We start from the raw sequence: 12308 nt of genomic DNA, 5'->3' as shown, positions 1-12308 counted from the left end.
CCCATTTGCAGACTGAGTATGCATATATCCAGTTATTCAATAGCTTTGCTGTAATATTAACTGGATGCATAGCTGCATTCTCATGTTTGTGCACACAATACTGCATGTCCAAAAGTTAAAATTTCAATAAATGGCAATAACATAAGATACCAAGAGCCATCATCACGGTCAAATGCAAGGTCCTGTACCTGGGCTGGGGCAATCCCAAACATGAATACAGGCTGGGTGATGAGTGGATATAGAGCAGGCCTGTGGAGAAGGAATTGGGGGTGCTCATGGATGAAAAGCTCAACAGGAGCTGCCGATGTGTGCTTGCAGCCCAGAAAGCCAGCTGTATCCTGGGCTGCATCAAAAGAAGCATACCTAGCATGTTGAGGGAGGTGATTCTCCCCCTCCACTCCACTCTCATGAGATCCCACCTGGAGTACTGTGCTCAGCTCTGGGGCCCCCAGCACAAGAAGGACATGGGCCTGCTAGAGTGGATCCAGAGGAGGGCCACAAAGGTGATCAGAGGGCTAGAGCACCTCTCCTATGAAGAAAGGCTGAGAAAGTATGGGGTTATAGAGCAAAGAAGGCTCCAGGAAGACCTCACAGTGGCCTACCAGTGTCTAAAGAGGGCCTTACCAAAATGGCAGGGAGAGCTGTGCCAGGACAAGGGGTAATGGTTTAAACTAAAAAAGAGTAGACTTAGATTAGACATTAGGTAGAAATTCTTTCCTATGAGGGTGGTGAGGCCCTGGAACAGGCTGCCCAGAGAAGCTGTGGATGCCCCATCCCTGGCAGTGTTCAAGGCCAGGCTGGATGGGGCTTTGGGCAGCCTGGTCTGATGGGAGGTGTCCCTGCCCATGGCAGAGGGTTGGAACTGGATGATCCTTAAGGGTCCCTTCCAACCCAAACCACTCTATGCTTCTATGATAATTCATCTTCTGCTTAAGATGCTAAATGGCTATTTTCAATATTGCCTTTAATTTAAATGCACAACAGACTGTGTTCTTCTTAAAAGTTCTCAGCTGAAGGACATACGACAAAAGTGAGTTAGCTCATGCACAACTATACAATGCTTGTATTCTGCAGTGAAGATAAAATAAAAACTTTCTGAAGGACTCCCAAATCTGGTTCTCTTTGGAAAAAACTGTGTTTATGAGTAAATCCCTCCAGATCAGAAAGAGGTACAATAAACTCTATAAATAAGCTACCACTGGTATTTTCAAATGCTTCTTTAAGTGGCTTTCCACCTACATCTGCTGAGTACCACACTGAGTCTATTTTACTGCTGTTCTAGCAAGAACGGAGAATGAAATTGATATTGTGAGAAGAAGAAATGCACATATGAGTAATGAAACTCACACAGTCTGCATTCACCATAGAACAAAAGATAATTTTCCCTTTCACCTCTTCAGCTCAGACACCCTTTGGCATTCATTGAGCATAAAGTTTTGATTTCAAGTAATGTTTTTCTTTGCTTGGATGAGTATGACCTTTATGTGGCACCTGCACTAGAGTAAAATTCATTGGCAAACCAAGGCCGGACAGATTTTCCTGGTGAACACTTGAGTTTCCAAAACAATTCACACTAATTCATTGTAAGCAATCCTTTCAGGAACCCAGCTTTAGCTATCTAAATTAAAATCTCCACAACTCAGGTTTCCTAAGTCTGATTTACTCGGTGGTACACAAATATGTCCTCAGGTATCTCACCAGATCAAGCTATGAGTCTGTGTATCACTTTCCTGAAGCTAGGCTCTGAAATTCCAACCAACTTATAAGATTTCCCCCATTTGAATAGTCCTTCCTTAATGCATAATTCTTTTCTGAAAACAAGACAAACTTGAAACCACAACTGAACTTTTGAACATACAATCTTTTCTGATTTGCCTATATAGCATTAAGCACAGCAATGAATTTATGCAAATCAAATGTCTTGTGCTTAATTCCAAAACTCACTTGTGGATGACTTCTCATTATCTTTATGATATAAGTAGTCAATTCAACTCCATTGTAACTTAAGAACATCTTTGGTCTCTATCACATTATTATGACCCTCCCAGGAAGCTGAAAAGAGATGAAATGGAGCTAACTATTTATCATGTGACAGCACCGTGTCACTAAATATTATCAATTATTTGAAACTGAAGCACAAGATTTAAAAAGAAACTAACTAAGGATTTATCCTTGATGCATCACCTACGGAATTTGTACATGCTTTTCCAGATCACATAGCTACTGTCAAATTTCTGTCACAGACATGTATTTAGATATTTTAGTTATGCTGGGACCCAAATAGGGGACTTGGCTTTCCAACATAAGCCACATTGTATGTCCTTATCTTCCTGATACCACTAAGCACAGGTATAAATATGAAATTTCCTTCATATGATCATTCTCACATATAAACAGAAATTCATACTCCTGATGTAATAATTTAACTTAAGTAAAAAGAGAGACTGAAACTAGTTGATCACAGCAGAAGCACATTCATTGCGGGTGGGCAGGGGAATAAACAAACCAAATATACTCACAGAACTTGGTTCCTAAAAATTGTTCTTCTTAGATAGCAGCAAATAATGGCAATGTAGCAGATACTAAACAATAGGTATCAGGCACGCTATATGACCTCAGACAAGGGGGTTATTTCATATTCCTAGGACAGTATTTGCCTGTTTACTTACTTCCACTCAAGTGAAACATCACTCAAGTTATACAGTTACTGTGTGCTAAGAAACCAACAGAAACTCAGAGAATTAAGCATTGCTGTTTCATCTATGCTATATATAAACATCTGTAAACATCTATGTCATATAGGGGATATTCTTGTTTCCTTGGATAGATTTCTGCTGCAGAGCTTCCAGAGAATATGTCTTCCCCCAAGTGATATTGTCCAATAACAAAACATTTGACAGAAGGAAAAAAGAAAAAATTGTCAGCGATTATATTAACATACAGCAGTAAAACACATGGAAAAATAGTAAACCTTTGGGCTTTCTATAGACAAGAGTTTTATGAAGAATGCTCCTGCACTGATCATCAGCCTCGCTTGCCAACCTACCTGTGTCATTGCTTTTTGCAGCCTTACACTGACCGCGCCTTCTCTATTTTACCAACCATAAGACATTTTTGCCATCACTTTCAAGGCTCTTTAGGATCAATCCTTCCTACCCGTCACCTCTCATAAAGTATTTAGAGGTCTCTGATCAAGCTACAGTGACAGCTTCCATCATCTAGTAGTTAATTTTCCAGATAATCACCTGTATACTTTCTGTCATCAAGTTTAGAGTTGACACATGCAAAAAGGCAGTTTGTGGTTCTCCTTCATATCTTCCTTTCAAATGCTCCTTTATTGTGATGCCAGTAAAAAGAATATTATGATGTATGAAGATAGATATTTAACACATTGATCAGGAATATTAACTTGTCTCCTTGACAATCTGTCTGTAAGTATCTGTGTTATTTTAAAGCTTTATTTTAAAGCTATGAATTGTTTATTCCTCTCTATAATGCTTTAGAGCCTGGTGGTTCATTCTACTACTCATGACAGGATAAATGTGCAGGTATCCCCCCGAGGCAAAGGAAGCACTCACCAAACCCGCAGAAGTCACCCATTTTAGTTTAGAGTAATACAAGAACAACTCCACAAGATGGCACTCCTCCACGCCCAGATGGAGGAATATGAGGCATTGGCACTCACTCTCTTGACTGTTTATTTTCAGGAAGGATTCAATATTCACTGAATCATATGGAAGTAGTCAGCACGCAGAAAAGAAATCCCAATCTCTTGGAAGTAACGTAAGAAAACATATAAAGGGAAGGAAAATGCAGGACAGTGAAAACTGCAATTTTTCATTTTAGAAAACATGGAGTACATATTTTATAATATGTGAGCAGTCTATGAAATATGATTGTCTCACTGTCACTGCAAGACCAATTCCATTACTTCAGATGCTCACTCAGTCCCTGACAAAGATAATCCTCTACCTGAAGCTTTATTTTTCACCCATGCAGACTGGCCCATAAGGAATGCAAGATTAACATTCAAGTAGGGTGAAAATTATCAAAGCACTGATCTGGGCATTCAGCCACTCTGCAATTATTAAAAGTATCCAGTTAGCAAGAAAACCCCAACAACAACAAACAACTGCAGTGTAATTTCAGTGTCCTCCTGAGAGTCGAGTAAAGTCTTTGTAAATTGTTGCATGTGAAGAAGATGCATGGTACCTCTGCAGTAAAAACATAGTACGATGAGATTTCAGGGCATTACTGAAGATAAGCCAGTAGCACACTAAGATTAAGACAGTATGTTCTCAGAGGCTCTGGCAGGACAATGCTCTTGAAGGATGCATGTAGAGGCTGAGACAGAATCCTACAGCAGGAGAGAGATCCTATGAAATGTAACATCTCAGGCTGAACAAGATAATCTACACAGCTAGAACTATGCTCCTTTATCTAATTCTACCTTCACTACTCACAGTGCCCAAAGAAGGACAAGGAAGCTGGTGAAGTGTCTAGAGAACAAGTCTTATATGGAGCAGTTAAGGGAACTGTGGCTATTTAACCTTGACAAAAGGAGGCTCAGGGGAGACCTTATCACTCTTTACAATTACTTCAAAGGAAGTTGTAGAAGGGTGGGGGTTGGTCTTTTCTTCCAGGAAGCAAGCGATATAGCAAGAAGAAATGGCCTCGAGTTGCACCAGGGGAGTTTTAGGTTGGATGGTAAGAAATTACTTCACTGAAAGGGTTGTGAGGCATTGAAACAGGCTTCCCAGGGATATAGTTGAGTCACCATCTCTGGAGGTATTCAAGACATGTAGGTGTGGTGCTTGGGGACATGGTCCTGCGGTAGATTTGGCAGGGCTAGGTTAACAGTTGGACTTGACAATCTTAGAGATCTTTTACAACCTAAACGATTCCATGATTCTATTTTCAAATGAAACAGATTTGTATCAAAGCTGTAACTTACTTGGTCGTTGTCCTGTTCAATGGTGCACAGAGTCACAGAATCAGCAGTACAGTGGTGTATTAAACTCTCTGTGCCAGGAAAGACTCAGACCTCCCAGTAAGAAGTACTAAAACTGACTAACACGATCTACCTCTTTCCCAAAGATCAAGTGATGGGAGAATCAATTAAAACAAACAGCCATGGCAGTTTCTGCTTTATTGTTAGTTTCATCTGAAACACTGCAGGCTGTATCTAATTCAAAGACACCTGCTGACCTCAATGGGCTCTGGATCAAGCCTGAGTTGAGGAATACTTCTCAGTTCTCTTTAGCAAGACACTCAGTTGATTAACAGCCCTCCTGCCTGCTACTCTAATGGGAATGCTTTCATTTTTATGCTTCTCAGGGCAGCAGATATGCTTGTACAATCATCAGCAAGAAAACTTTAAAGAAAAACTGTGTAACTGCAGCATCCCCTAGTGTATTTACACCGCGTAGCTGTTACAGAAGATCCTAACATCACTGGGGGCAGATCCTCATTTCAGGATGAAGCTATCGTCATAGCAATTGAAATGCCAATTCTAACAGAGTAGCTTAGCTGATCTTCTTACAGCACACCTTTCTCTGAGTATCAAAAATACTGATACTAAAAAAACGAGACAACAGCATGAAAAAGTGATAGCTCTGAAGACCTTCTGAACTGAACAGTCGAGGGAAGCTTAACAGAGACCACAGATTTTCCATAAACTGCAAGATAATAATGTGAGCTCACTGTTCAGAAGATACTTGATGGATAAAAAAAAAAAACAGAAAGGATATCAAGGGGCAAGCAGTTAGAAGAAGAAGAAGCTTGTAGAGAGGACAAACCAAGTCTGAATACAGCAGCACTATATTCCCACCAGAAAGACTACAATTAGTGTGTAAAGGAGAGAAAGGAACAGTTTGAGGTAGTTTTTAGTAATAACAAAGCAAGCAGCCTGAAGTTGTTTGCTCTAGTTTAGCTCTTAACTCATGCTTCAGAGAAAACTACATGCATAACATGTTGCTTCAAATGCACCAGAAAATGAAGAAATGAAAGCTGATACAAAAGGTTGGACACATTGTAGGTCTTGCTTTCTGAAGAATGAACATAACAGTGAAGTAGAGAAATGCTCAGAGCACTTTATTTTTCATTTCTTTTAGATGTAGATTCAACTAGGTTTTCTGTTTGACTATTTTGCTAATGCAAACATTACTGCTCAGACCACTGTTATATTTAAAAGACTAGAAAGTGTGATTTTCAATGGCACAACACTGTGATTCAAAGCATGTATAAAAATAAAAACTAAATGGGCTGATATTACTTATTTCCTTTGAAATTATGCTGCTTGTCGTACAAAGAACTTTTCATTCCCAAACCACTCGTTTTCTTTCTGCTTCATCACACAGAAGTCATTGCCATTAATAGCAAAAGAAACAGACATTATTCCATAAATTATCCACTGATGAGTAAATAGTCTCTTGCTCCAGGAGAGATGGGACAATAATACCCATATTTTAACCAGCATGCACAGGAAAACCTTTCTTGCACAGAAAAACTGCTGTCTGGGCTGTTTCAGCATGTACTCATGAATCATCCAGTTAGCAACTTGGAATTCAGATCCTCCTCCTCCAAGAAGATCAAGTCCCTGTCACTGGAACAAACAGATTTCACTTAACTGATGACACTCTTGGAATACAACACGAATTCACACTGAGAATGGAATCAGAAACAAAAAGGAACAACAGTTGCTCAATCTAGTGTGATATGTATGAACAACAAGTGTTTTGCAGCATCAATACAACCACTTACTTTATGGAGGTTTTAGGGATACAGCTAAAATCTATCCCAAAATATCAGTGGCTCTGAATTTGTAAGTAAATGTAATTTTGGTTACACTGAAGAATATGTCATTTCTTCAGTAGTAACAAAGTGATGGAAAATAAAACACATTCTATATTTGGCCAAGCAAGGACTACTACTAGCAGAAATACAGCCATATACTTTATCATCTCATTCCTACAGCATAGTGATATGCTGAAGAGACATGTTCCAGCTCAACAAGAATTTTTACACTTAATCCAGGAATTAATTTGTTTTATTTTTTAATCATTATAGGAAATAAAATTGAATGACCTTAATGATACCTTCTGAGTTTATAGACTTTGAATCTGAGCCTATTTATGCCTGTGAAAGGTAATAAAAAAAATCACTATCAGATTCAAACTGTTTAGTAAGGGCATACTCTGTTAACACTCATGGGAGACCTTTTCTTCTTGCACTCTAGTGGGAACTAAAGTGACCCCTCAAAGCTGACAGTTATTTATATACTTCTTGAAATCTTTTTTCAGTAGTTGTGAATAACTGCAAGAGAAGAAAGAGAATTTGGCCCATATTATTGCATTCTAGTAAAAAAAAATAAAAATAAAAATAAAAATAAATTGTTGACATTTCTTTCCCCTTATCAACATAAATTAGAGGATATTATCTCTCCCCTGCACTTGACATTCAAATGAGTGATTGGGAAGGGAATGAGTGGTAAAGGGAAGTGTAATTACACAGGTATGACAACACATACCTGTGTAATTAGTGGAGTAAGACTGGTAAATCTTGACTAAATACTCCAGGAGGAGCAACCAAATTTTCTGGTTCCTGGTATCTGAAAACCTAACCCATCCAGTTTAGTAATCTGAATGGAGCATTTGATGACAGATTCACTCCTATAATCCACTTCAGGCTTTTTGTTTGTTTTCTTGGGAGTTATGAGAAATAAACTGATCTACCTATTGAATAATATCCACCCCTAGCTGCTTTGAATGCTGCATATATTTAATGGACTTTTACATTAGAATTTTAACCTGTTTCCTTTCCCCCCCATTCAACTCTATGATTTTTTGTTTTTTCACTATAGACCGTTGAAGTCTGCAAACAGTCTATATAGATTTATTCCATAAAGCCTGTAATAGCCCAAAATAATTTATCTCTAAAGTCCTAAAAATGATTAGAATTGATTGATGACACTGAATATTGTTTCTCAAATTTTAAACACGTTCAGTTTAAAATCTAGCATGACCTAGTGTAAAATTAAACATTCGACTTCAGATCAGAAATCTACTACATATGCCTGCTGCTCATGCTTTGGTTTTGCAGTGTGACACTGCATAGAAATTTTAGAATGCAGCTGACAAGAAAAACACTTACCAAATGTACAAAGAGGAATTTGTGGCGATTTATCAGCTTGTCGCCAAGACTAGGCAGGGTGCTCAGGGAAACCACAAAGTAACACCTTACACTGATGGAACATCAGCATGTGACTGCTGACGCCTCTAATTTGCTCCTTAGGAACCAAGTTATTCTACAAGCTGGATGTCAGCAAAAAGCCAAGTCAGTGCTTCCATCACTTTCAACCCTGCGTCTTGCATAATGCACCTCAGGAGCATTTGAGCTCTCCTTTTGTGAGCTTTAGTGACTTTTCTGTTGGTCATGATGCTAACTGGAGAGTAAAGGCAGAAGTAAAAATGTTTAATACCCATCCTGTCTGGTGGTATAAATAATCTATTTCCCATTAAGAAAATATTTCTACTTTTTTTTCCCTTTAAAAAGAACAAAAATCAATGTTTGCCATTTTCTAACACTTCCCACTATACCAAAAAATTGGTGCTAAGATCCAAAACCACCCAGAAAACAAACTGTTAAACACAATTCTGACCTAATTCTAGAATACTCACTCTGACTCAAGCGCATTACACAGTAGCCACATTTCACTTCACAAAATTAGTTTCCTTCTCCTTCTGCAAAGAGAGCCAACAAAAGAATGAAACACTGTGTAAAGTACAAGTTACCTCATGGGAACAAACACTGAACAAAGCAAAGGCTGCTGTGTACTCCACTGAATTATAACACTCCAAAGAGTTTGTCATTACTAAACAGAAAAAAAAAATAAAAATCAGAAACACAAAAATCATAAATTTATCAGAAAATATTCTCCTGAGATAGAACACCATGGTTTCCTTGCATATCCCTCACCTGAGCAGGAGCTAATCTGAGAAAGGATAAACCTGCATCCTGGCATGTGCAGTCTGAACTTTGGGAAGGTTCAGGTAAAGTCCAGATAAAAAGCATCTCTGCAAGTGTCTTGGTGCCAGTCAGATAAACACAAAACATTAAAACAATTCCAGCAAAAAAAAAAATCCAAGGCACTATAAAATATTAACAATACTAATTATTCCTTTGATGGATAATTTTCCTAAGCCTAACTATAGCCCTCATACCCTATTTGCTGAACCATCTGCTGGACAGGTTTCCTAATACCTATTTGCTTGCAGCAACAGAAGATTTTTTTTTTTTTTAATGCAGCAGCTGACACAAATTATAGCCCATAAGCATAGCTCCTGGCTGCTAGATTAATAACATACCAATAAAAACAAAATTATTGCAAAATACTGGCAGAATTTGGGTAAAGGATTCAATTTGGTCTCAGTGCCTAGATGTGTACTGGATATGGCAGCATTTCTCTGCTCCTAGATCTGAATATGCAGTTTAGGTGCAACTTGAGTTATAGGGGCCAAACAGAACCACTGACAGCCTTCCCTTTTTCCTATTCCCCTTCAGCTACAAATGCCTTCAATTTACACAAGACAGAACTCTAAAGCACACTGCACATGCATCTTTAGATACAACCACTGTCTTTTTAATTTCTTTTGCGTAGCATTTTGGTCATTTAAAAAAACACATATTCCGATTTGTTATTTAATAGGTCGAACAACATAGGGTAAGACACTGGCTCCATCAATCTTGCTGATAACTGCATGCTGCTTAGCTGAACTAGAACTTTACTCTTAACTGCTGCCTTGAGATAAAGAAAAAAGAAAAAAAAAAAAAAGAAATTTGTTGGGTTTGGATAGACTAACTATCAATGCTGGCCATAAAACTGAAAAATCACACCATCCAAGCCACCCTATATTCTATGAACTCCAGTGTCTGCATGTGTATCCGCCAATGGGCGGTAAGTTATTGCTCAACTGTTAGATTGCCTATTGCTCTCCTCAGACTTTGCACTTGCACATGACTTACATTTTCAATAGGACACTAATACAAAGCTGACAGCTATGTAATATTCTAAGGACTTTTCCAAGGACATTCTAGATTTTCAAAATCAATGGAAAGCATTAGAAAATAAGTAAATGCATGCTTATCATTCAGAATAAGAATCATGAGGAGACTTAAAAAATTATTCTGCTCATTCTAATACAGTAGCATAAAGAGGCTGCATGAACATAACACTCATAAACTATGAAATAAAAGAAAGCAATATAAAACACCGTAAACACAGAGATTGCAGAAAGAAAATGGGAATTGCACAAAAGGAAAACAACATTTTGGTCACAGTCCATTAAAATGAATAAATAAGGAAATGTTCCAGTGGTATGCTTATATACTTAAAATGACATGAATTCAAGATGACAAATGGCCCAAATGTTCATCTCCTATAGCTGGAGGATAATAAAGATAGGAAAACAAAACAAAGCAAAGCAAGGAAAGGATAATATTCATTTCAAATATCTGAGATGTCAGCCTTTCAACTCCCCCCTCCACAAGCATGCAAAGTTTTTCATTAGCATACTTGACAGTCATTAACTTTATTTACAAAATAGTTCATAATAGGGTAATCTATACACCTCTGTGCTCTGCATATTTCTTCAAGCACAAGTGTGGGCTCTTGGAGCTGTTCCCATCTTTCAGATCATGACTTCATAGGTGGCCACCATCCCATGCTTCCCTTTCAGACTGACCCACACGTGGCAAGAGCTGCCACACATTCCAACAGGTCCCTCAATCCAGACAATCAGCGACCACAACAAGCACACTGAGGAATCTTCTTGGTCTTGTCTGTAGACAAGACACTATTACCTCCATATGATGTGGGAACTTTGGTATTCAGGCAGCCAGTTTATCATGCACTTATAAAGGAGGTTCTAAGTATTGGGAATGGGGAGGATATTGTGCTTACTAAACCTTTGAGATGACTTATCAGCTACTGCTCTTCTCTAGCTCTGCTCTTCAGAGGTCTCAGAGAAATGACCACCCTGAACCAAGAGCCAATGACAAAAAATCCTGGAGTATAATTCGAGAGCAAGTGTTCAGCCAGGATCTGACTCTACAGTGGCACTCAACAACATGGTGGTTCTGTCCAAATAGTGAAGATGTAATCAAGCAACAAGAAAAAGATTATGAAGAAAATTGTCTTATCAAACCTACTTAAATACAAAACAACAGAAATGAAAATAAGAGTCAAATAATAATTCTATAAAACAGAAAGGCACATGCTCCTTTAAAAATAAAAACTGGAAAAGTACCAGCAGTTTTTTTCAAAGTAATCAATAACTGTGTTACTATGGAAAACCTACAATGACGTATAGCTGGCTAGGTATCAGCTGGACAAGTAGATAAAGGGAATCTTTCTGATCTTGCTAAACAATGAGGATATGCAGTTTTGATGCAGTGGTATTACTCTCAATATCAGAATTGTTTGTTGTAATTCAGGATTGCATGAAGCCAACTTCAGAAGCAGTATTAACCCTGTGACATCATGACACTATCGTTTCCCTAGGATTTCAGTCACCACTGAGCACGTTTTTATTAGCTTTGAAAAAGCATGTGATGTTTCCTAACAAACAACTTTTGAGGAGGCTGGACAACTTTTGGAGGAGGCTCAGTAACCACAAGCATCTCAGTGAACTTAACAGAAGTCTCTACCATCACCAACAAGAGATTAGATATCTTGTTGCTGAGTATCATGAGAGATAAGAGTGTGTTCTACCTTCAGTCACACAGCATGAACAAATTGCACAAAGAAGGAGAAATCTCCTTGTCTCTCTGAACTATCTCAGATGCACTGATCATACGTCAATCTTTGCTATGGAATGCAACGACCATTGGAGTTGGTTAAAAAATGTTGAGAAATGCTGATGATCCTACAAGAATAGAGCATTAACACAGTATGCTAACTTAAAAAAATGGTGCCAACAATCAAAATGTGAGAACGAAAATTGTCTGAGAGTGACATGAAGCTGTTCTGAAGAAAGAGAAAGTGCTAGACAGCTTACTGAAGTTCAGGAAGACAGTGGACACTCCAAACATGAATTTATTTAAATGGAGAAATAATTTATTTTCCCACAGTAACTTGTGTTTAAGGATCGTAGTAAATTCACGTCACTGACACAAGCAACAAAACCTTTGAGACATGATGGTGACAAAGACATCTTAGAAGATGACAAGGAATGATTACATCAGAAATATTATTGGGAAAAAAAAAAACAACAAAATCTTGTCAGCAATCAACCAGACAACTTACATGC

This window comes from Cygnus atratus, chromosome 5, assembly GCF_013377495.2.
Source record: "Cygnus atratus isolate AKBS03 ecotype Queensland, Australia chromosome 5, CAtr_DNAZoo_HiC_assembly, whole genome shotgun sequence".
Lineage (NCBI taxonomy): Eukaryota > Metazoa > Chordata > Aves > Anseriformes > Anatidae > Cygnus > Cygnus atratus.
Note: the sequence above shows the minus strand (reverse complement) of the source record.